Raw genomic sequence first — 22,737 nt, forward strand, 5'->3', positions numbered from 1 at the left:
GAGCGGTCTTTCCCTGTCGCATTAGGGTATGGTACATGAGGATTGTACTATTTACTTACCGATTTCTAGTCATTATGGTCCACCTCACCTTTACCTTTATTTACCACAGTTTATTGCCTCGGTTCTGGTTCAGGTGCAACTAACCCTTCCTCATCTTGAATGGTAATTGCATTGAGTTGCTCCCTTGGGTTAGGTTTATTGTTACTCGGTAGGCTACCTTGTGGTCGTTCAGATATCAATTTAGCAAGCTGACCTATCTACGTTTCAAGCCCTTGGATCAACGCTTGTTGATTTTTAAGTGCTGTCTCGGTATTCTAAAAATGAGTTTTTGACACCGAGATGAATTTTGTTAGTATCTCTTCAAGGTTCATCTTTTTCTCTTGTTGGTAGGGTGGTTGTTGGAAGCCTGGAGGTGGTGGTGGTCTCTGATTCCCTTGGCCTCCCCATAAAAAATTTGGGTGATTCCTCCATCTTGCATTATAAGTATTGCTACACGGATTTTTTTGAGCTCGAGGATTATTACCTATTTAATTTAACTGCTCGTTCTCCATATTGTGGCCATAGGGTGGGTATTCTAGATTGCTCGATCCATCTCCACTTGCTTCGCACTGCATTACTGGGTGAACCTGTGAAGAACTAAGAAAACCATCAATTTTCTTATTCAAGAGTTCTAACTTAGAGAGCATGGTGACCGAATCGACGTTATAAACGCCGGCTGCTTTTTTTGGCTTTGTCATCATGAATTGCCACTGATAATTATTCAGTGACATTTCTTCTATAAATTCATAAGCATCTTCAGGTGTTTTATTATTGATAGTCCCACCAGTGGCAGCGTCAACCATTTGTCGAGTCGAAGGATTCAGGCAATTATGAAACGTTTGAACCTGTAGCTAGAGTGGTAACCCATGGTGAGGGCATCTTCTCAAGAGGTCCTTGTATCTCTCCCATGCATCGTAGAGTGTTTCTAAATCCATCTGTACAAAACAAGAGATATCATTACGTAATTTAGCCATTTTAGCCAGCGAAAAATATTTTAATAAAAACTTTTTAGTCGTTTGTTCCCAAGTAGTGATTGACCCTCTTGGTAACGAATTCAACCACTGTTTAGCTTTATTTCTCAATGAAAAAGGGAATAATCGAAGGCGAATGGCGTCATCAGAAATGCCATTAATTTTAAATGTATCACATAGTTCCAAAAAGTTTGCCAAGTGAGTGTTGGGATCTTCGTCTTGCAAACCATCAAACTGAACAAATTGCTGTATCATTTGAATTGTGTTAGGTTTCAGTTCAAAAGTATTTGCAGCTACAACAGGTCTAACTATGCTCAATTTAGTTCCTGTTAAAGAAGGTTTAGCATAATCATACATAGTACGTGGAGCAGGATTCTGATTAGCAGCAATCGTAGAAGGTAGCGAATTTTGTTGGTTTTCAGCCATCTCTTCGGTTGTGGTTGAAATATCGTCTTCTTGCTCTTCCTCTGTGTATCTTAAGCTTTGCCTTATTTCACTTCGATTTCTGCAAACTGTACGATCGATCTCACTATCAAACAGTAATGGTCCTGACGGATTTCTTCTGGTCATAAACTAGAAAAACCTGTCAGAAGAGAATAAATGAAGAATTAGAAAATAAAATAAAATTTTAAATTGTAATAAAAGTAAAATGGCTAAAGTAATAAAAATCGAGTGTTCCTAATATCCTAGTTCCCCGGCAATGGCGCCAAAAACTTGATACGTGATATTCGTGACAGGTTTTAAAATTTTATAATTAAGCGTTCTTGAAACTAAGTATTATCACGATGAAGGCAAGTGTGCCTATCGAACAGTAGTATAGCTTTAGCAAGACCGGATTGTCGAACCCAAAGGAACCAAGAGTACTAGTAATTACTTTCTTTTTATTATCTAGCCTAAAAATTAAGAGATTTGTTTATCTAAATTGATTAACTAAACTAAGAGTGCACAGAGAGAAATTAGGGAAAAGCTTTTGGGAAAATTTGATTGATTAAGACAATACCCAAGGAAAAATCCACCTAGACTTCACTTGTTATTTGACTCAATCGATTTATTTATTCATTTGACTTGATCCGTAAAAATCCCTAAGTTATATTATTATCTCTCTCGAGACTAATAACGTCTAACCCTAGGTTGATTAATTGAAATCTCTTTCTAAATAACACCTAGTATTGCATTAACTCGATCTATGGATCCCCTTATTAGGTTTTACCCTAATCCGGCAAAATCTTATCACCCTATCTCTAGGCGTGCAATCAACTCCACTTAATTATGACAAATTTACTCTTAGATAGGGTATATTCCTCCTCTAAATAAGAGCATTAACTTGAATCAATATCCTGGAATATTAAAACAAGAATTAAGAACACATAATTAAGAACAAGTCAAATATTTATCATACAATTCAGATAATAAAAACAAGATCCGTCTTAGGTTTCATTCCCCTTAGGTATTTAGGGGGTTAGTTCATAATTATAGAAGAAAACATCTCAGAAGAATAATGAATACAAAACATAAAGAAAACCCAAAACCCCTGAATAGAAATTGAAGGGAGATCTTCAGTCCTGATGATGAATTCGGCTTCTGAGATGGATCAATCGGCTTCCCTTGAGTAAATCCTTGCCTCCTACTCTGCGTCTCCCTCCTAAGTGCCTTCTTAGGTGTTTAAATAGGCTTTAGAATGCCTAAAAGCCCTCAAAATTGGCCCTTTCCGAATAAGGTTATACTTGGGCTCAGTAGGGACACGCTTTTGTGCGATTACTCCAGCCCGTGGTCAAGGCTATTGAATAGGCACGGGCGTGTAGTCTACTCGTGTAAGTCGTGCTTCGATTCTGCCAAAGAGACACGACCATGTGACACGCCCGTTTGAGGAAGTCCAAGCCGTGTTGATTTCCCATCTGGGTCTATTTTCCCATCTAAATAATCCGCTTAGATTGACCATCCGTTTGTTGGTGAAAAGCAATACTGAAGTACAATTTCGTACCCAAAGCATGTTGCAATTTCTTCCAAAATCACGACGTGAATCTTAGATCTCTGTCTGACACAATAGATAGTGGCACACCGTGCAATCTCACAATATCAGAAATGTATAACTCAGCTAACTTATCAAGCGAGTAATCAGATCGTACTGGAATAAAATGGGCTAATTTAGTCAATCTATCAACGGTTGCATCTTTCTTTCTAGGAGATAAGGGTAAACCCGAAACAAAATCCATTGTCACTCTATTCCATTTCCATTCTAGAATCATAATCGGTTGTAACAAAATAGATGGCACTTGATGTTCAGCTTTGACTTCCTGACAAATTAAACATTTAGAAACAAATTCGGAGATATTTCATTCCAGACCACCAATAATGTTGTTTCAAATCATTATACATTTTCGTACTACCCGGATGAACAGATAAATGACTATTGTGAGCTTCGTTCAAAATCATCTGAATCAACTCTGGATTTCTAGGAACACAAATCCGATCTCGGAATCTCAAACAATCATCTTTATCAACTCTGAATTCTGAATCAAAATCTAAATCACTCTGAGCTCATTTTTTTATTATCTCATTATCAACTTTCTGAGCATCAATAATTTGTTCTAAAAGCAACGGTCTCACTTTCAATTCAGCTAATACTGAGCCATCATCAAACAGAACTAAAAAAGCACTCATCACACGTAATGCAAACAATGATTTCTGACTCAAAGCATCAGCAACAACATTTGCTTTTCCCGGATGATAATTGATAACAAGCTCATAATCTTTTAACAGTTCTAACCATCTTCTCTATCGGAAATTCAAATCTTTTTGAGTCATCAGATATTTCAAACCCTTATGATCAGAATAAACCCTACATTTCTCACCAAATAGATAGTGGCACCAAATTTTCAAAGCAAACACAATAGCTGCCAACTCAAGATCGTGCGCCGGATAGTTCTTTTTATGTGGATTTAACTATCTCGAAGCATAAGCTATGACTTTACCTTCCTGCATTAAAACACAACCCAGATCGTTCAACAAAGCATCACTATAGATCACAAATTCTTTACCCGATTCAGGTTGTACTGACACTGTAACTTCAGTCAATAGGGCTTTCAACTGATCAAAGCTTTTCTGACACTTTTCGGACCATTCAAATTTCTCATCTTTCTAAATCAGTTTCGTCAATGGAGTTGTAATCATAGAAAAGCCTTTTACGTTCCTTCTATAATAACCAGAAAGTCCGAGAAAATTGCAGACTTCAGAAACATTTCTCGGAGGCTTCCAATCCAAAATAGCTGAAATTTTGCTCGGATCAACTCGGATACCTGATACTGACACAATAATGCCTAGAAAACCAACTTCGCACAACCAGAACTCACTTTTGCTAAACTTCGAATATAATTGCTTATCATGCAAAGTCTGTAGTACTATTCTCAGATGCTTGGCATGCTCGGATTCATCATGTGAATAAATCAATATGTCATCAATAAATACGAGAACAAATCAGTCTAAATACAGTCCAAAAATTTTGTTCATCAAATCCATAAATATAACAGGTGCATTAGTTAATCTAAAAGGCATAACTAGGAACTCATAGTGGCCGTACCTCGTTCTGAATGCAGTTTTCAAAATGTCAGAGCCTTTTAGTCACAACTGATAATAACCTGATCTCAAATCTATATTCGAGAACACGGTAGCTCCTTTCAGCTGATCAAACAAATCATCAATTCAGGGTAGAGGGTATTTATTCTTGATAGTTACTTTGTTCAACTAACGATAATCGATGCACATTCTCATCATACCGTCCTTCTTTTTTACAAACAAAACTGGTGCATCCCAAGGTAAAAAACTAGGTCTAGCAAACCCTCTATCGGTCAACTCTTACAACTGAGACTTTAATTCTTTTAGTTCGATCGGAGCCATTCTATACGGAGCTATCGAAATCGGAGTAGTTTCAGGAACTAATTCAACACCAAATTCAACTTCTCGAATCAGAGTGATAAATCGTAAATTATACATATTTTTACCCCATGTTTAATGCATTTTATGGATGATTTCTCATTAGAATTGGTGAATTCGATGCTCCTAATGCTTTAATTTCATGTTTTATACTTAGGAGAGCATAGGAGAGCGAAAGGAACGAGAAACGGGCCAAAAACAGAGAAAATGGGCTAAAGTACGAAATCAACACGGCTTAGACCTCCTCACACGGGCAGACCACACGGCCATGTTAATTTGGCAGAATCGAAGCACGACTCACACAGGCATGTCACACGGGCATGTCCCTGTCGAGCCCAAGTTAAGTCCAACTCGAAAAAGGCCACTTTTGAGGGCTCATAGGCATTCCAAAGCCTATAAATACACCCTAGAAGAGGAGAAAATGGGACACACAGAATAGGGAGTAAGGAATTAGTCCAAGGAAGCTGATTGATTCATCTCAGAAGCTGGATTCACCATCAAGACTAAAGATCTCTCCTCAAATTCCCCTTCAGGAGTTTTGGGTTTTCTTTATGTTTTGTATTCTTTATTTTTCTGAGATGTTCTCTTATTTAGTTATGAACTAAATCCCCTAAATACCTAAGGGGAATGAAACCTAAGACGAATCTTGTTATTATTTACTAAATCATATGATAAATATTTAACTTGTTCTTAATTATGTGTTCTGAATTCTTGTTTTGATATCCTAGGATACTGATTCAAGATAAGCTCTTATTCAAAGGAGAAATAGACCCTGGCTAAGAGTACATTTATCATAATTAAGCGGAGTTGATTGCGCGCCTAGACATAGGGTGACAAGATTTTGCTGGATTAGGGTGAAACCTAATAAGGGGATCCATAGATCGAGTTAATACAACCCTAGAGTGTTAATTAGAGAAAAGTCTTGGTTATTCAATATAGGGATTAGACGTTATTAGTCTTGAATAGGGATAATAACATAACTTAGGGATCTCTACGGAACAAGTTGAATGAATAAATCGTCCGATTCGAAGCCAGAATAACAAGTAAAGTCTAAGTGGATTTTTCCTTAGGTATTGTCTTAAGTCAATCGATTTTTCCCAAAAGAAATTCCCCAATTCTTTTCTCTTTGCATTCTTAGTTTAGATAATTAGTTAGTTAAAAACAAAACCTCATTATTCTTAGGCTAGATAATAAAAAGGTAGTCATTACTAGTACTTTTAGTTCCTTTGGGTTCGACAATCCGGGCTTGCTAAAACTATACTACTGTTCGATAGGTACACTTGCCTACATTGCGATAATAGTTAGTTTCAAGAATGATTAATTATAAATATTTAAAACCTATCACAAAATAACACGATCAAGTTTTTGGCGCCATTGCCGGGGAACTAAGATATTAGGAATGCTTAATTTTTATTACTTTAGCCATGTATATTTCTTGCAATTTAATTTAATTTAATTATTATTTATTAACTTTCTTTTTCCTTCTCTTGGCAGGTTTTCATAGTTTATGACTAGAAGAAACCCGTCGGGACCATTACTTTTTGACGAAGAAATCGATCGCACAGTATGTAGAAACCAAAGAGAAATAAGGCGAAGCTTAAGATACACGGAGAACGAGCAAGAAGACAATACTCAACCCCCAACTGAAGAGATGGCTGAAAACCAAGGTAATCAGCTACCTCCTGCAATTGCGGTTAATCAAAATCTTGCTCCACGCACTATGTATGATTATGCTAAAACCTCTTTAACAAGAACTGAATCGAGCATAGTTAGACCTGCTGTAGCTGCAAATACTTTTGAATTAAAACCTAAAACTATTCAAATGATACAGCAATTTGTTCAGTTTGATGGTTTGCAAGATGAGGATTCCAACGCTCATTTAGCCAACTTTTTAGAACTATGCGATACATTTAAAATCAATGGCATTTCTGATGATGCCATTCGTCTTCGGTTGTTTCCCTTTTCATTGACGAACAAAGCTAAACAGTGGTTGAACTCGTTAACACAAGGATCAATTACTACTTGGGAACAAATGATCGAAAATTTTTTACTAAAATATTTTCTGCCGGCTAAAACAGCTAAATTACGAAATGATATCTCTTCTTTTGTGCAGATGGATTTAGAATACCAACCTTATGGCCACAACATGGATAACAAGCAATTAAACTACATGGGTAATAATCCTCAACCTCAAAACAATCCATATAGTAACACTTATAATGTAGGTTGGAGGAACCACCCCAATTTTTTGTAGGGCGGTCAAGGAAATCAAAGACCACAACATCCTCCGGGTTACCAACAACCACCCTACCAACAGGAAAAGAAGCCAAATCTTGAAGAGATGCTTTCAAAGTTCATATCAGTGTTAGAAACCCATTTTCAGAACAACGAGATAGCACTTAAGAATCAACAAGCGTTGATCCAAGGGCTCGAGACTCAAATAGGCCAGCTTTCCAAACTAATCTCCAAACGACCATAAGGTAGTTTGCCAAGTAATACCAAACCTAACCCAAGGGAAAAACTCAACGTAATTAATATTCAAGATGACGAAAGAGTCATTGAGCCTGAACCAGAACCGAGACAAGAAACTTTGGTAAGCAAGGGTCCAGGTGAGGTAGATTAAAATACAAACAAACCTGTGACTGTCGAATATAAACCTCATGTGCCATACCCCAACGCGGCAAGGAAAGACCACTCAGATGAACAATTTGGTAAATTCCTTAAACTCTTAAAAAATTTACACATTAACTTATCGTCTATTGAAGCTCTATCACAGATGCCAAACGCAATGAAATTTTTAAGGGAGATTTTAGCAAATAAGCGAAAGTTGGACGAGGCGTCGCATGTGGAACTGAACGCAGTTTTCTCGGTCATTCTCCAAAATAAACTACCCAACAAACTAAAAGACCCAGGGAGCTTTACTATTCATTTCTTAATTGGTAGTTTAGATATTAATTATGCATTAGCTGATCTAGAGGCTAGTATCAACGTCATGCCTTACAAAATGTTTAAACAACTAGGTTTCGGGAAACCCAAATAGACTAGGATGAGCGTTCAATTAACAGATAAAACTATAAGATTTCCTAGAGGTATTATTGAAGATGTGATAGTTAAAATCGATAAATTTATATTTCCCGTTAACTTTATTGTTCTATACATAAAAGAGGATAGCAACACTCCCTTAATCCTAGGAAGGCCCTTTTTACTAACTGCTAAAACCATCATTGATGTTAGCACAGGTGAACTCACACTCCGGGTGGGAGACAAAACAATCATCCTTCAAGATCGAAATTCTGGCAACACATTAGGGATTGAATATAATTATTTAAACCATCCTACTAAAACTAACAATATAGTGCAACCTACATTGCAGAAAATGAGTCTGAAGGAAGCACACGAGTCGTTCTCAAGCACCAGTAGAGGACCTGTTCATGAAGATCGAAGATTACAAATTGAGGAACTCGATGAATGACGGACGTACAAACCAAGAACTCCCGACAAACTGAAACTACACCAAAACGAGCCCCATAGCTCTCCAAATCAACTTAAGGTTGGTGATAAGGTCTTATTAGATGCCGTAGATCCCCACATTGTGACTACCACACCGAATGAGGAAATCCCTCTAACGGTACTCAGTATTTTTCCATTCGGTACAATGGAGGTGAGTCATCCCAAGTTCAGCACTTTTAAGGTAAACAACACCCGCTTAAAACCTTATTTTGATGAGATGGATAGCAGGAATGAGGAGTGTAAACTCCTCAAACCACCATGACCATTCACTGAAGAGGTAAGTCAAGCTTAAACTATAAATAAGCGCTTCTCGGGAGGCAACCCGAGCATTAACAATATTAATTTCTTTAATTTGGTATTTAACTCCTAACTTACTAATAGAAATCTTGAATACAAGTGTTTTCACAAAGACACAGCCAAGTACACAGGCGTGCGTAAGGCCGTGTGAAAATAGGGCAAAAGATTTCTCTAACACGGGCTACGATTAAACGCCATGCCGTGTGATATGGCTGTGGCCAAGCCTGCCAAAACAACACAAGCGTGCGACATGCTCGTGTGGAAGACCCGTGGTTGAAACTGAGAAACTAGCACGGGCGTGCGACACACCCGTGTCTAACACCCGTGGTCAAACCTATTAAATTGACAAGGGCGTGAGGGTTGCACACACGGGCATGGGAGAAGCAAACGAAGCTAGACACGTTCGTGCGACACGGCCGTGTGAACCCACACGCCCAAGGAACACGGGCGTGTATTAAATGTCAAACGCACCCAAATTTGAAATTCGCGAATCATACGGGCTGAAATTGGGGGACATGGGCGTGTGACATGGCCGTGTGCCGCAAAATCTATAAATATCCTGCACTATTCACTTTCTTCTCCATTCAAAAGCCCTAACCCTAGCCGCTGCAACTCTACACGGCCCCCCTGCCACGCCCGTGCGCCAACTTCAACTTCATTTTTGACGCTCAATCTCTCTCCTTTAGCGTTTGTTTACTCCCTTCACTTCTATTTTACTCATTACTAATGCTTATTATTAGCATAATCTTCATTGCTTTTGAACTATTTTTCATTTTTCTCATTATTTTATCCTTTAGTTTGCATTCTTAGGTTAGTTATTATACAATGCATGTTAAAATCAAGTGATTAGGGAAACTTCATACCTATGACTTTACCATGCCCATCCTCATGACATTACCATGCCAATGTCTCTCATGTAATTTTCATTTTTCAATTATTTATCATACATTTCATGTTGTTAGGAAAGCTTCATTCTTTTTTCTTACACATGCCATTACTACATACAATGATAAAGTCACGAAATTATTATATTAGTTATGTTTGGTTGTGGCTGAAATTCGGCTTTTTAATTGAAAATTGTATTCCTTCTACTTTGACCACTCATCAATATGACTTGATGATTCTGATCGCAGGTACCATATTGTCTTCAAGAGGAAAAAAAATCACCGTACCAGCCTCGAAGAAGAGTAAGGGAGCATAATCTTCCGCTGGTCCAACCGTGGAAATTCGTCACCCTCTCCTGCAGTTCCCCCGAGGGCCCCAGGAAGAATTGTTCCAAATACTTCAGGCCCGACCCTTAATTACGGGCCGCTGCATCGACTGGGCTGCCATAGAACAAATTTAGATGGCTGATGTGATTCGGGCTCTCCTAACCACTGACCCTTGGGAGCTATTCTTTGGGATTATCGAGCCGACATACCTCGAGCTCATAATGGAACTCTGCTCAACGTTCCATCTTCAGACTGTAATAAAAAGGTATGATGATCCCGGCACGGTTCAATTTCGCCTAGGCGGATTAATCCGCTAGCTAAGCGCCCCAGAGTTTGGTGCGGCACTAGGCTTATATACGGAGGAGTCCAGGGAGGAGAATGTGTAACGCCCCCACGCCCGAAACCGTCGCCGGAGTCGAGCTTGAGGGGTTACCGAACATAATTTATCAAATTAAGAACTTCAAATCATTTGTTTCTACATTCACAGCTTTCTAACTACCTGCATCACAGTTATAAGAAAAATCATATCTCAAGTTACGAAACTCAAAATCAAGATCCGTAAATTTTCCCTAAATCTAGACTCATATATCTATTTACTAATTTTTTTCTAGAATTTTTGGTTGGGCCAATTAGTACAGTTTATTAGTTAAAATCTCCCCTGTTTCAGGGTTTGACTGCTCTGACCTCTGTGTATTACGAATCAGATATTTCTCTATACAGAAATTAAATGACTATAAGGTTTGTTTCTCTTAAAACTAGACTCAATAAAGAACCTGTACATATAAATAAAAACTTCTAATTATTTTTGTAAAATTTATTATGAATTTTTAAAGTCAGAACAGGGGATCCAGAAATCACTCTGGCCTTGTTTCACAAAAGTTTAAATATCTCATAAAATATAATTTATATGCCTGTTTTGTTCAATCCACATGAAAATAGACTCATTAAGCTTCAATTTCATAACTTACTCATCATTTAGTTCCATTTATACTATTTGTAGTGATTTTTCAAATTCATGTCATTGCTGCAGCAATATTCTGTTTTAAGGCAAGTTTCATCTTTCCATGAATTTTTATGAACTAGATAACCTATTAAACTTCCATAATATCAAACATGATCTAAATTAGCCATCACCATGACTTATCAATATCAAACATTTTCTCAACCAAACATGGCCATATCATAAAATTATTTACACAAAATAAGTATATTGCTATACATGCCATACTTAAGTTTTACAAGCCATTTACCCAGATGAAAGTCCTTTGGATAGTGTGATCGAACCTTCGACCCGTCCCGATTCTGAACGGCTTGTTCAAAACTACAGTAAATAAAGAGGAGGGAGTAAGCATAAATGCTTAGTAAGTTCATATGTAAATAACAACATAACAATACAAATATACCAAACAACTTTAGCATGGTATCACCAAAACATATGTCATATTTCTAAACATCATTCATCATCTTACCACCTTATCGTTGTTGTATCTATTTTCAACCCGAGGGTTAAGAACATACCTGTCCAAAGTGTCCATTTCACAACACTTACCAAAACGTCACTTGCATCTTAAGTGTTCTTCCATTTCACTAGAAATTTCACCCGTTGAACACATCGGAATACAACTCGGATACGGATAATTTGCACATAAGTGCCTCATATGTAATCAAGAAATCATGTAACCGGCCCCTAAGTGAACTCGGACTCAACTCAACGAGCTCAGGCGTTCACATCCATAAGTGAACTCGGACTCAACTCAACGAGTTCGGATGCCTAGTTACATCTCACGAACTCGGACTCAACTCAACGAGTTCGGACATTCGCATCCATAGGTGAACTCGGACTCAACTCAACGAGTTCGGATGCTCAACCATCCTAGTGACATGTCACTTGTATCCTAATCTATTCCTAAGGTTCAAGCGGGCGTTTTCCTCGATCACACATCTTTGCCGTCTTCCACGGAATATCGAAATCAAGATTGGTGATAGTTCATACTCATCAAGTAATTCACATAATTACATATTATTCAACAATAACCACAAAGCATAATATTTCATGATAATAATCAGCATCATATCATATAAAAAACATTAAATTTCTTAAAATGACAATTATGTTACTACATTTACACATGAACTTACCTTGGTACCAAAATATAAAGATTTTGCAATTTAGTCCACAATCTTTTCTTTTCCTCAATCGCGACTTGAATGTCGTTTTTCTTGATTATGGAGCTTGGAAGCTTGAAACAAACCCTAGCTATGGAGAACCCTTGAAATTTCGGCCTAATGAAAAAGATGGACAAAAATTGGCTTTTAATTTTGTTTTTAATTCATTTTAATAACTAAATGACCAAAATACCCTTACTACTAAACTTTCCAAAAATTCCTTCCATGTCCTAATTTTGTCCATGAACTTAAAATTGGTCAAATTGCTATTTAAGACCTCCTCATTAATATTCCAAAACAATTTCATACTAAAAACTTCTAGAATGTAAGTTTTGCAACTTATTCGATTTAGTCCCTACTTTCAATTTAAGCACTTTAGGCATAGAATTTCATAACGAAATTTTCACACAATCATGCAATCATATCATAATCATCAAAATAATTATAAAATAATTATTTCTATCTCTGATTTGTGGTCACGAAACCACTATTCCGATTAGGCCCTAATTCGGGATATTACAACTCTCCCCCTCTTTAAGGATTTTCGTCCTCGAAAATCTTACCTGTAAATAGATGTGGGTATTGATTTCTCATAGTTCCTTCAGGTTCCCATGTAGTCTCTTCTACCCCATGCTTTTGCCACAACACTTTCACAAGTGCAACACTTTTATTTCTTAGTTGTTTGACTTCTCGAGCTAAAATCTTAATCGGTTCTTCTTCATAAGTCATATCCGGTCGCAGTTCAATTTATGTCGATGAAATTATATGTGAAGGACCCGAACGATACCGACGTAACATAGATACATGAAACACATCATGAATCTTCTCTAATTCAGGTGGTAACGCTAGCCGATATGCTACCGGTCCAACTTTTTCAATTATTTCATACGATCTAATAAAACGCGGACTTAACTTGCCCTTTCGTCCAAATCTAAGGACTTTCTTCCATGGAGACACTTTCAAAAATACCTTATCACCAACTTGAAACTCCATTTCTTTTCGTTTCAAATCCGCATAAGATTTCGCTATCTAAAGCGACTTTCAAACAATCTCGAATCACTTTCACCTTTTCTTCGGTTTCTTTTATTAAATCAACTCCATAAATCTAACTTTCCTTGAGTTCACCCAATACAATGGCGTCCGCATTTACGACCATATAATGCTTCATAAGGTGCCATCTTCAAACTTGTCGATAACTATTATTATAAGCAAATTCTACCAATGGTAAGTACCTTTCCCAACTATCTTGAAATTCCAATACGCAACATCCGAGCATGTCTTCAAGAATCAATTACTCTCTCGATTGTCCATCGGTTTGTGGATGAAAGGCGTCTGAAATTTAACTTTGTACCTAATGCTTCTTGCAACTTTTTCCAAAACTGTGAGGTAAACCTCGGATCTCTATCCGAAATGATTGACAAAGGTATCCCATGAAGTCTAACAATCTCTGGATATACAATTCAGCTAACTTATTAAGAGAATAATCATGACGCACTGAATAAATGAGCCGGTTTAGTCGATCATCAACTATTGCCCAGATGGCATTTTTCTTCCCCGAGTTAACGGCAACCCCGATATAAAATCCATAGTAATCCTATCCCATTTCCATTCAGAACCATAATAGGTGAAGTAATCCCGAAGGTACCGGTGTTCACTTTCACTTGTTGACAAACTAAGCACTTTGATACAAACTCGAAATATCTCTTTTCATTCCACTCCACCAAGACATTTTCTTCAAGTCATTATACATCTTCGATCGCCTTGGATGAACCGTCAAACAACTATTATGTGCTTCATGCAAAATCTTTTGAATCAACTCATCATTTTTCGGTACACAAATCCGATTTTTAAACATCAAACAACCATCAGAACCGATTCTGAAATTTGATCTCGACGACTTCACACTGTTTTCTTTTGGCTAGCAAATCTTGATCATTTGTTTGAGCTTCAGAAATCTCTTGTAAAAACATCGGTCTTGCTCTTAACTCTGCTAGAATCGAACCGTCATCTGAAATTTTCAACTGAGTGTTCATAACTCTCAAAGCAAACAACAAATTTCTGCTTAAAGCATCGGCAACCACATTCGCTTTTCCCGGATGATAATCGATAACAAGCTCGTAATCTTTCAATAACTCTAACCATCTTCGCTGTCTCAAGTTCAAGTCTTTTTGTAACATCAAGTATTTAAGACTTTTGTGATCGGTATATACTCGACACTTTTCACCATACAAATAATGTCGCCAAATCCTCAAAGCAAACACCACTGCAGCCAATTCCAAATCGTGAGTAGGATAATTCCTCTCATGAGGTTTTAATTGTCTCGAAGCATATGCCACCACTTTTCCTTCTTGCATGAGCACACACCCCAAACCATTTAGAGAAGCATCACTATACACCACAAATTCTTTACCTGATTCGGGCTGTACTAACACCGGTGCCTCTGTTAATAACTTTTTCAATTCTTCAAAACTCATTGACATTCTTCCGTCCATTCAAATTTAACATCCTTTCGAGTAATCTAGTTATAGGAGCAGCAATTATAGAAAATCCATTTACAAACCGCCGATAATACCCAAATAGCCCCAAGAAACTTCTAACTTCGATTCGTTTTGGTGGTTTCCAATCAACAATGGCTGAAATTTTTCTAGGATCAACCCAGTATACCATCACCAAACAATATGACCCAAAAATCCAACTTCCGGAGCCAAAATTCACTTTTACTAAACTTAGCATACAAATGCTTATCTCTTAAAGTTTGCAAAACTATCCTCAAATGCTCAAGATGCTCAGATCATCTTTTGAATAAATTAAAATATCATCTATAAACACCACAACAAATTTGTCCAAGTATGGCGAAATATGCGATTCATTAAATCCATAAACACAAGAGGAGCATTTGTCAATCCGAATGGCATAACTAAAAATTCATAATGACCATACCTTGTTCTAAAAGCGCTTTTAGGCACATCCGACTCTTTTACCCGCAGCTTGGTAATACCCGGATCTCAAGTCAATTTTTGAAAACCATGTCGCTCCTTTTAGCTGATCAAACAAATCATCAATTCTTGGCAACAGATACTTGTTTTGATTGTCACCTTGTTTAACCGCCGATAATCAACACATAATCTCATAGAACCATCCTTCTTTTCACAAATAACACGGAGCACCCCAAGGTGAAAACTCGGTCTCACAAAACCTTTATCACCAACTCTTGCAACTGAGACTTTAATTCCTTCAACTCTGCTGGTGCCATTCTATACGGAGCAATTGAAATCGGAGCTGTTCCCCAGATCAAATCAATACCAAATTCTACTTCCTGACCGAGGCAAACCCGACAATTCTTCCGAAATACGTCGCAAATTCACACACAACCCAAGACCGATTCAACTTTCTTTTCAACTTCTTTTGTATTAATTATATACGCCAAATAAGCTTCATAACCCTTTCTCAGATATCTTTGAGCCGACATTGAAGAAATCACACTAGGCAATGCCTCTGATTTATCTAATTCAACCCGCAAAGTTTCACCATTTCCACACTTTAATTCTATAACCTTTTCTTTGCAATTTACTATAGCATCATGCAATGTCAACCAATCCATACCCAAAATAACATCAAATTCATCAAACGGCAACAACATCAAGTCGGCCGGCAAGTAATGATTCCGAATCATTAAAGGACATTTCTTACATACTTTATCAACAGTCACACATTTGCCTAACGGATTCGACACTCTAATCATAAATTCTGTGTTCTCAACAGCTATATTCATACTAGACACCAATTTCATGCACACATATGAATGAGTAGAACCGGGATCAATCAAAGCAATAACATTAACATTATCGAGGGAAAATGTACCGGTAATCACATCAGGTGAGGAAGCATCTTCACGCGCTTTAATAGCATAAGTTCTAGCCGAGCCCTTCCTTCGAGTCTAACTGGTGCATCCTCGGCTTCATTCTTCCGCTTGCTTCGCTCCCGCTTTTCTTGGATATCTTCCTCTCGAATCCGCCCCACTTGTTTTTGTATTCTGAAATTTTTCTTTTTCAGCTCTCTCTGGGCAGTCTCTAATAAAATGATCCAGAGAACCACATCGAAAACATTAATTTGCTCTACACGGACCAAAATAATTTCTACCACACCGCTGGCACTCAGGTTTAACAAATCTCGAGTTCCCTACACTGGCTGCCGAAGTAGTCTGGGATTTAGGACCCACATTTTGCTTCTTATAATTCCCATATGATTGCCCAGCTGAAGCTTGGGAACGAGGATTCATATTCCTTGACTTTTCAGGTTGCTGTGAAAATGAACCGCTCATCGGTCTTTTCTTCCAATTTCTAGTCTCAGCCTCTACCTTTTTCTTTTCTTTAAGTAATTCTTCAGCCTTGCAAGCTCGATCGACAAGTACCACCATTTCTTTTAGTTCAAGGATCCCAACAAATACCTTAATGTCTTCGTTAAGCCCGTCTTCAAATCGTCGGCACATCTTGGCTTCTGTAGGAACATATTCCCTGGCATACTTACTTAATCGAACAAACTCTCTTTCATATTCTGAGACTGTCATATTACCTTGCTTTAGCTCAAGAAACTCTTTACATTTCTGATCAATAAATCTTTCACTAATATATTTCTTCCGAAACTCTTCTTGAAAGAATTCCTGTGTTACCCTCTCTTTGGTACCACCAAATCAAAGTCTTCCACCAATTATAGGCTGAATCTCTCAACAAAGATGTAGCACATTTCAAACATTCTTCAGGTGTAACACCGCGAACCCGAGACCGTCGCCGGAGTCGAACGCGAGGTGTTAATGAACTTCAACCCACTTATTGACAATTTTCAGACAAGCTGCCAATCTGAGTACTAGTCGCTCCAAAATTCATAACTTGAGTTTTACAACTCGAAAATCAGTTCCGTAAATTTTTCCTGAAACTAGACTCATATGTCCATCTACATATTTTTTCTAGAATTTTGGTCGAGCCAATTAGTACAGTTTATTAGTTAAAGTCTCGCCTGTTGTAGGGATCGACTACACTGACCTTTGTGCGTTACGAATTGGATATCTCCTGTACAGGGCTTCAATACTAATGCCGTTTGTTTCTATAGAAACTAGACTCAGAGAGGAATCTACACATATATGGAATGACTCCTAATTATCTCTGGTTAATTTACAATGATTTTCCAAAGTTGGAACAGGGGATCCAGAAACCGTTCTGGCCCTATTTCACAAGAACTTTAAAATCTGTTAACTTATAACTCATATGACCATTTCGTTTCTTCCATATGAAAGTAGATTCATCAAGGTACACTTACATAATTTATTTGCTATTTAATACCATTCCTACTATTTTTAGTGATTTTTCACATCCACGTCACTGCTGCTGTCAGCATCTGCCTTTAGTAGGCTTTACCTATTTCATACTTTCCATGATTCAATTGGCCCTTTTTACATACATAGCACAAAGCGTGATCATGATTAACCATTCCAATGGCTAATCGTTTCAAAATAATTCCATACCTCATAAGGGTCAACATACAAACGATTATAGTTCTATGCTAAAACGTATATAAGCCATTTTCGCATGGCTATCCAAGTTTACACAAACCGGAAGGTACATGACCTTCAACAAAGGATGGTCCTATACATGCCATTTCAAAGTTCAACCAAAATTTGTACCAAAATGGGGCTTCGATAGTGTGGATGACTTCGACTTCTTTGATCCCGAATCCGATAGCTAACGAAATAAACCTATAAAACAGAGAGCCAAAGCAACGGGTAAGCATTTTAATGCTTAGTAAGTCTCAAGCAATGAAATCAGCTTTGACTAAGGTATTTTATTCACATGGCTAATTAAACCACTTTACTAATTCACATTCCCATACTCATACTTATTTCACATCACCGACCCTTATGTTCATACACAAAAGAACAACTTAGCCCAAGGCCGGTAGCTCGTTTATCAACTTAGCGATACTTACTTGTAAGAATTCAATTAGTACAAGCACATACAAACATACCTCATTGCTGGAATTTTCACAAGTGTATAAGCTGAAATTTTCACAGCAAGATTGCTCACTTCGAATCACATACTTTCGGATTTAACCGGATATAGCGACTCAAGACGATTGCCTTCGGTCATAACCCGGATTTGGTGACTTGCACAAAGGCCTTGGGTCTTAGCCCGGATATATCAACTCGCATACGAATGCCTTCGGTCTTAGCCCGGATATATCAACTCGCACGAATGCCTTCGGTCTTAGCCCGATATATCAACTCATACGAATGCCTTCGGTCTTAGCCCGGATATATTTCCAATGTTCACTTACATATATCAATATTCAAGACACGTCCATAGTTCATTTTCGTTACTAAAGCTCTAACACAAAATATTTATCAACCTTTACTATTTCGGCTCAATGGCCACACAAACAAGGAGCATAATTTTGATATAATTCAAGTAGGGTCATCACTCGAAGACTTACCTTGGATGTTGTCGGCGATTTCGACGGCTATTCAACTACTTTTTCCTTCCCTTTATCGGATTTAGCTCCCTTTGCTCTTGAGCTTAATTCACACAAATTTAACTTATTAAAATCTCATCATGATAGCTTATGGCGAATATGACAAGGAGTGTAAATGGTCATATGGCCATCCTTTAGCTCAAATACACAATGGTCATGCACATTTTACATCACAACAAGCAATTCAATACATTCAAACATCAACGTGAAGTTCAAAGTACTTGGCCCTTATATACATTAGGCATCAAAGTTGCATATGTACGAAATCATAAATCGAACTCAACACATTAGTTAATATTCCTCTTAGCGAATTTTCTAAGCCAAGAATAGGCATCAATATGCTTGCCTCAAACCGAATGCATGCACACTAATTACCCCTCATGTGGCCGAATATACACTTAATACCACAAAAAAAACAGCATACATTTTACTACTAACACATTACATATCGTAATTCATTGCACATCTCTTATTTACTTCATAATCAACACATCATCACAAGCAAATATACACTTTGAATTAGTATATATGTCATACCAATCCATCATGTGCAAACATATATTCATGTAGGTGCAAGGGCCAATTCTCAAGTGGCTTATATCCAAATATATACACATTTCCAAAGCTTAAATCTTACTTACCATGCAACATGCATGAATTATACTTATGGATATATCATGGCGAATACCACAACACCACACCATTTCAATTTGGTCATGGTGAAACAAAGAACTTAGTATCTCATTCAAAAAAAAAATGCTAAAAGAAAATCTAAGAATCTTCAATCCTCCATCACATGTATCACTTTCAAGCTTGTCATTTAACATGCAATGGCATTAACACCACATTCACTTTGGCCGAATTTCATTCCCATGACATAACAAGGATTTGAACCATGGGCTAACAAGAACATTAAGCTAGCAACTAAAAACATGCATGAACCTCAAACATACCTTAATCTTGATGCAAGTTTAGCCAACCTCTTCCTAATCCTCTTCCAAACCAAGTATGAAGCAAAACTCCTTCCTTAACCTTAGTATTTTCGGCCAACAAGAGAGTGAAAAGAGATGAACAAAATTTTTTTTTCTTCCTTTAGGACATTCGCCAAGCTATGGAGGAAGATGGACACTTTTTTTTTTGTTTCTCATCTACTAACATTAATTGTTTATTCCATACCCCTTATTTTATTCTTTCCATCATAACCCATTTACCAAACATGTTTCATGACATGATTTTTGCCCATAAATCCTTGTCATGGCGGCCACTAGCTATGGGGGAAATTTGACATGCAAGTCCATTGTTTTGCATGCATCCTTTAATTAGTCATCACACATTTCCTCATACTTTCAAAGTTTATTACTAGGTCCTTTCTAGTGAAATTCACATCTATAATTCTAAATCAAAGCATAAAAATATCACACATGAGTTAACACACATTATAGGCAATAAAATAAATATTAAATTATTTTTATGCCTTGGTTTTGTGGTCCCGAAACCACATTTCGACTAGGGTCGTTTTAAAGGTCATCACATCGTGTACAAGATAATTCATCAAATACCGGATAGAATTTTCAAGCGAACTCGCTTTCTCGCATCATCATCAATATTTGCTCTAATTTCTTCAGCCCCTTGTTTACTTAATTCTATCAACGGGGGTTCTATGAAATTTTATCATATCCACTCCTTGAGGCATCGAAGGCATAGGTTGAGGAATTGGGGAGGTGGGGAGGTCGTACATTTGGGTACGTCATTTACGAACTCAAGGTACCATGCACTCATCATCCGGGAGAAAGGCTTCCGATCCCTTTCTCCTCCTCCCCACCAACAAGAGGAGGTGGGTTTTCAGTCGGCGCTGCCCCTTCAGCCGGAGCTGGCACATTACTCTCTACTTCATCTGCCACAGCTGGATCGGGATCCATTTACTATATAAAAATCATTTAAAAAGGTCAGAAGTCGTCACACTATCACAATTTATACATATGGCATGTATAGCAAAATCCGTACATACAACACGTAGTCCGAGAACCGACTAAACTTGCTCTGATACCACTAAATGTAACGCCCCCACGCCCGAAACCGTCACCGGAGTCGAGATTGAGGGGTTACCGAACATAATTTATCAAATTAAGAACTTCAAATCATTTGTTTCTACATTCACAGCTTTCTAACTACCCGCGTCACAGTTACAAGAAAAATCATATCTCGAGTTACGAAACTCGAAATCAATATCCGTAAATTTTCCCTAAATCTAGACTCATATATCTATTTACTAATTTTTTTCTAGAATTTTTGGTTGGGCCAATTAGTACAGTTTATTAGTTAAAGTCTCCCCTATTTCAGGATTTGACTGCTCTGACCTCTGTGTATTACAAATCAGATATTTCTCTATACAGAAATTAAATGACTATGAGGTTTGTTTCTCTTAAAACTAGACTCAATAAAGAACCTGTACATATAAATAAAAACTTCTAATTATTTTTGTAAAATTTATTATGAATTTTTAAAGTCAGAACAGGGGATCCAGAAATCACTCTGGCCTTGTTTCAGAAAGTTTAAATATCTCATAAAATATAATTTATATGCCTGTTTTGTTCAATCCACATGAAAATAGACTCATTAAGCTTCAATTTCATAACTTACTCATCATTTATTTCTATTTATACTATTTTTAGTGATTTTTCAAATTCATGTCATTGCTGCAGCAATATTCTGTTTTAAGGCAAGTTTCATCTTTCCATGAATTTTTATGAACTAGATAACCTATTAAACTTCCATAATATCAAACATGATCTAAATTAGCCATCACCATGACTTATCAATATCAAACATTTTCTCAACCAAACATGGCCATATCATAAAATTATTTACACAAAATAAGTATATTGCTATACATGCCATACTTAAGTTTTACAAGCCATTTACCCAGATGAAAGTCCTTTGGATAGTGTGATCGAACCTTCGACCCGTCCCGATTCCCGAAATGGCTTGTTCAAAACTATAGTAAATAAAGAGGAGGGAGTAAGCATAAATGTTTAGTAAGTTCATATGTAAATAACAAGTAACATAACAATACAAATATACCAAACAACTTTAGCATGGTATCACCAAAACATATGTCATATTTCTAAACATCATTCATCATCTTACCACCTTATCGTTGTTGTATCTATTTTCAACCCGAGGGTTAAGAACATACCTGTCCAAAGTGTCCATTTCACAACACTTACCAAAACGTCACTTGCATCTTAAGTGTTCTTCCATTTCACTAGAAATTTCACCCGTTGAACACATCGGAATACAACTCAGATACACGGATAATTTGCACATAAGTGCCTCATATGTAATCAAGAAATCATGTAACCCGCCCCTAAGTGAACTCGGACTCAACTCAACGAGCCCAGGCGTTCGCATCCATAAGTGAACTCGGACTCAACTCAACAAGTTCGGATGCCTAGTTACATCTCACGAACTCGGACTCAACTCAACGAGTTCGGACATTCGCATCCATAGGTGAACTCGGACTCAACTCAACGAGTTTGGATGCTCAACCATCCTAGTGACATGTCACTTGTATCCTAATCTATTCCTAAGGCTCAAACGGGCGTTTTCCTCGATCACACATCTTTACCGTCTTCCACGGAATATCGAAATCAGTACTTCGGTGATAGTTCATACTCATCAAGTAATTCACATAATTACATATTATTCAACCATAACCACAAAGCATAATATTTCATGATAATAATCAGCATCATATCATATAAACAACATTAAATTGCTTAAAATGACAATTATGTTACTACATTCACACATGAACTTACCTTGGTACCAAAATATAAAGATTTTGCAATTTAGTCCACAATCTTTTCTTTTCCTCGATCGCGACTTGAATCTCGTTTTTCTTGATTATGGAGCTTGGAAGCTTGAAACAAACCCTAGCTATGGAGAACCCTTGAAATTTCGGCCTAATGAAAAGATGGACAAAATTGGCTTTTAATTTTGTTTTAATTCATTTTAATAACTAAATGACCAAAATACCCTTACTACTAAACTTTCCAAAAATTCCTTCCATGTCCTAATTTTGTCCATGA

General features: G+C 37.3%; 1 non-coding gene across 1 annotated transcript; it reads left to right on the forward strand.

Annotated features, from left to right (window-relative positions):
* The first annotated feature begins 900 nt into the window (after nucleotides 1–900).
* LOC128289595 (small nucleolar RNA R71) lies at nucleotides 901–1,007 on the forward strand. The gene has a single exon (XR_008279240.1). It is a non-coding gene; the product is annotated as a small nucleolar RNA R71 (small nucleolar RNA).
* The last annotated feature ends 21,730 nt before the right edge of the window (nucleotides 1,008–22,737 follow it).

Source organism: Gossypium arboreum, chromosome 2 (genome assembly GCF_025698485.1).
Source record: "Gossypium arboreum isolate Shixiya-1 chromosome 2, ASM2569848v2, whole genome shotgun sequence".
NCBI classification, from domain to species: domain Eukaryota; kingdom Viridiplantae; phylum Streptophyta; class Magnoliopsida; order Malvales; family Malvaceae; genus Gossypium; species Gossypium arboreum.